The following is a 5,187-nucleotide window of genomic DNA, read 5'->3' as shown; positions in this document are numbered from 1 at the left end:
TATATTGCGTGTGGTGGTGTTCTCCTGGATTGAGTTAAATGAAAGATTCTCGGGTGATGAGGTGTTCGATTTGCTTATGGTTCAGAGTTGACTATGAGACTTTCGTAGTGTTGCGAGTTAGCATGTTAGAGGTGATGCGCTGTGTGGGGTTGAAAGGTTGCATGTACAAGGATGCAGATAGTTTTTGAGGTAAGGATATGAGTTCTTGATAACACGGTCGATTTCGGGTGTTTAAGGTCTTGCTAGCACTATATGTTCCCACCAGAGGAGAGTTCCCCTGTTGGCAGGTACATTGTGTTTTGACTTATGAGTATTTATTTCGCAAGGTGAAGGGGTATCAGTTACGTGTCATCCATTTGAGTAGCGGTGTTGAGATTGGATATGAACATTATGGTATTCGTGAGACTCAAAGAATGGATGTTCTCGTTAACAGACTATTCCTTGATTGCGAGTTGTGAAGAAATGTCGAGGATTGGATGATGGATAGTGTCGTGCCCCCTTTTTCTCGCGAAATCGGATTTATGACATTTGGAGGGACAACTCATTCCTTTTGGGAATTGGGTTTGCATTTGAAGAGTCGCCACCTAATGATTAGGGTGCATTAGGACACCAAAAGAGTTTGATTTAAATAACCAGAGATAGGGTAAGGGCTTGAAATTATTCTAAGGGGAAGGTGTTAGGCACCCCTCATAATCCACTAGTGTGGTTCCCGTCCAGACAATTATTATGAATTTGGGTGCAATTAACATATAGGCAGATAAGGCTCAAATAAGAGGAGATTTCAACACATAATGATTTGAAAGTAGACAAAGCTTAGAAGAATAATTAAAAGAGCTGATTTTGAATAAGGAAATACAATGCTAAAAGAAAAGAAATGAAGAATAAAGGAAGGGGGTCCTAGGTTTATTAAAAATATGGATCACCCCACACAATGTCCGGTAATCACTCCTCAATGAGGGGCTACACGTAACATTATCGCGTGGTCATCATATTCATATCTACCCTTCCCACCCCGTTAAGGAATTTAAAGCGCGGGTTGGTCTCGATTACTTATTGCATGCTATTACCCGTCCCGCTCCTATCAGTCCCGGAGGCACTTAGGACTACTAATCCTAAAAAGGGAGGGATAGCTTATTTGAAGTTTCAAAGGTAAAAACTCTGAGGCGACATACAAAACACATATTGCATATTTTTGGGGAAAGCATATAAACAAACAAAGGCTCATATATACCTCCTTAAAAAAAGAAAACATATACTTAGCATGACTTGCAGATACTTTTAAGTCTGATTAAAAATATCAAAGACGAGGGAGTTTAAATATTGAGGCGGATTGGTTTATTACATAACTCAGATAAGAAGCCCAAATCAGGCATGCCTGCTGGTTGTAATGATCAATAGAAACAGATTCAATTTACAGTTATTACTCTAAGGCATGCCTAAGTGTTTAGACGGGGTCTTATAGGCATGATATCTACTGATTTTAGAGGGTGATGAGATAGTAAGGCTCGAAATGAATTTTTTGAAGTCCTATATGCATACTTGTTGAACTTGTTAAGAAAGGGACTTAGATTATTAAAAGAGATGCAGAATGTACAAAAATTAAATAAGTTGGTTATAGGTTCTGCAGGTTATAGCATCTACTATCACTAATTTTTAGACGTGGTATCTGATTGCAGAAACCTTATAGACATGGTGTCTAAGTGCAGAAACTTGTTTTAAACCTTATAGACATGGTATCTAAATGCAATTTGAATAATGCAGAATTAAAATATTCCTATAGGCATGGCTTCTAGGTGAATTTTGAATATGCAGAAGTTAAAACACCCTATAGGCATGGTTTCTAGGTGAAATTTGAATACGTAGAAGTTAAAATACCCTAGAGGCATGGTTTCTAGGTGAAGTTTGAATATGCAGAAATTAAAACACCCTATAGGCATGATTTCTACCCTTGCATGCATAGTTTCCCACCCTTTTTCACTAGCCAGCCCCAAATGTTTATTACAACTTACATCAGAAAAGTACAAAGAAAAGTACAACCAGAGGAAGCCTGATTCTTGACTTCCTCTTTGAATTATGAGATAAACCAACTCAAAGACCATTGATCCGAATCCTTTCTCCAATTTGAGTGTGTCAGAGTTCCTAAGAGCCTCAATGGGACTCCGTGCAGTGCTCACACCCAAATTACATCACCAGAATAGGGACAAGTGCAGTATGGAAGTGCCAGCCCTCAAGTGTCCAAGTTCAGAGGGAGCTCATGGGTCTCAAGGCAAGGATCACAAGAGGGGGCAGAACATAAGTCTAAGAGAGAGTGCAAGTGAAGAAACAGAGTTCTGAGGGAATAAAGGAGAGGGAAAGAGGTGCTGGGAAACAGCCATAAACAAGTTGATAATTTCATACAAAAGGGGTTGGGAAATTGCAAAGAGCCTATGTACTTAGGCAAGGGTCAGCTTTGGGCATGCACAACAATAGGAGATGCTGGCATGCCCATAAACCCACCAGAACACACAATACTAGAGAATACATAGAGGTTATGATCCTAGGGGAATCAAGTTTGAGTCATGGACAGCAATGCTCAATACTGTCATGCCTCAAACAAACCATCAATATCAAACACATTGGGGTAGGGGTTTAGGATCCTTAATACATAGATTCAGAATAGGAAGAAAGAAATTACAGCATGCTAGAACAAAGTACTGAATTAAACACAAGCAGTAGGCAGACAAGAAGGCAAAAGTATTAAGTAAACATGTTGTTGTGATGCTGAAATTTTAATCAGAACATACCAGTTCAAAGAAGCAAAATACAGTAAAGGCAAGGTAGCAGGATTTTGAAATTAGCTTTGGCTTTCAGCCAGCTAAATAGGTCACAGTAGAAGTAGTAAAGCAGGAGAGAATGTTTTAAGTGTAAGTGATTTTAGAACTCAGAGTGTTCGTCTGTGTGCTAATGAAAGAGCAAGGTATTTATAGTTTGAAAACAGGTAGAAAATAAGGCAAGAATCATAGTTTAGCAGTAATTATGTAACTATGTACTAATTAAAAATCAAATCAGTATCAAAGACTTCCTTTAATTAAGGAGTTAAAATTAAACGGTAATGGGCAGAAAACATTTAAGGAAAGAAATCAAGTAGAGCATCATGTGCAGAATAGACAATTAGGGGTAAGTACATAGAGGTTTTATTAAGGGAATAACTAATGAAGAATCTTTGAAATACTCGGTTAACCAAATAAGGTAAGAAACACAATAAATTTGCAGAATATGGAGACAATCAGCACATAGTAAATCAAGGAGTCAGGGATTCGAAATTACTGATTTGGAGAGAATAACATGGGTTCCCATGAATAAACCAAGCTAAGAACAGGAGAATCGAAAGTATAAAGGGAAGTTTTAAATAGCCACTTTTCCCTTATTTATTTTATAAAAAGTAGTAGAATAATTTCTGAAAATAAATTAAAGGTACTAAAATGATTAATAATACATAATTATCAAATTAAAAATATTGGACCAAATTTTTATAGACATAAACGTAATTAAATCTAAAAGAAGCTAATGTTGCAATTGTATTCAATTTAGTTTTAAAAATACTAAATAAATTTGTAAAAATATGCAAAAATTAAATTAGCTATATTTTAGCATAAATATGAGAGTCCAATATATGAATCACCAAAATGGTAATTTTGGGAATAATTATTGGGGTTTTCTGGATAAGATAGGGCAATAAATTGATTTTAAAAATCTTTAAAAATTAAGGAAAAATAATAAAACATTTGGACATACCTATATATGCATACATATGCTATTTTGAAAGTATTTTGCATATTAAAAATATTTAGGGGAAAATTGGGTATCAACAGCAATCACCCTACTGTCCTGCATCAACACCGCGCCGAGACCAATCTGCGATGCATCACATTATATAGTATAAGATCCTGAGCCTGTAGATAATACCAATGCTGGTGCTGTAGTCAAATCTGTCTTGAGCTTTTAATCTCTCCTCACACTCCTCTGTCCACCTGAACGGAGCACCCTTCTGGTTCAGACGGGTCATAGGTGCTGCAATAGACGAGAAACCCTCTACAAAACGATGGTAATACCCCGCCAACCCAAGAAAACTCCGGATCTCCGTAGCTAAGGATGGTCTAGGCCAGCTCTGCAGTGCTTCAACCTTCTTCGGATCCACCTTGATCCCTTCACTCAATACCACATGACCCAAGAATGCCACTAAGTCTAGCCAAAACTCACACTTTGAAAATTTTGCATATAGCTTCTTTTATCTCAAGGTCTAGAGCACAGTCCTCAGGTGCTGCTCATGATCCTCTCGAGTCCGGGAGTACGCCAGAATGTTGTCAATGAATACGACGACGAGAGAGTCAAGATAGGGCCGGAACACACTGTGCATCAAGTGCATGAATGCTGCTGGGGCGTTGTTCAGCCCAAATGACATCACCAGGAACTCGTAGTGACCATACCGAGTCCTAAAAGAAGTCTTCGGGATATCTGGCCCCCAAATCTTCAATTGATGATAGCCTGAACGCAAGTCAATCTTGGAAAACACCCTGGCACTCTGTAACTGATCAAATAGGTCATCAATACGAGGCAATGGATGCATGTTCTTCATTATTACATTGTTCAAATAGCGATAATCAATGCACATACGCATAGAACCATCTTTTTTCTTCACAAACAAGACTGGGCACCCCAGCTGTTGATACCCAATTTTTCCCCACATATTTTTTGATATGCATAAATACTTCCAAAATGGCACATATAAGCATGCACAAGGTTTTTATAATTTTCCCATAATTTTAAGGATTTAAATTGATTTATCTCCTTCCCTTTTATTCATAAAATCGTCAATAATTATCCCTCAAATTATTGTTATGATTATTTAGTCATTTAATTTCTATATTTATACCAAAATATTGTTAAAATATTTTTTGTGCATTTTTATAGTTGCATTTTGTATTTTTAAAGCTAAATTGCATATAATTGCAATATTAGCCTTATTAATGTATAATTATATTTATATGCATAAAATTGGTCTCCTATATTTTTAAAATGTTAAACATCTATTTTAAATCATTTTAGTACACAAAATTATTTTCCAAAAATTATTTATTGTTTATTATAAATTATATGGGAAAAATTGGCTATTTAAAATATAGCCAGATTTGCCTTTCAAATTCAGCC

This window comes from Nicotiana attenuata, unplaced genomic scaffold (assembly GCF_001879085.1).
Source record: "Nicotiana attenuata strain UT unplaced genomic scaffold, NIATTr2, whole genome shotgun sequence".
Taxonomy (NCBI): Eukaryota; Viridiplantae; Streptophyta; class Magnoliopsida; order Solanales; family Solanaceae; genus Nicotiana; species Nicotiana attenuata.
This window is presented reverse-complemented; position numbering follows the sequence as displayed.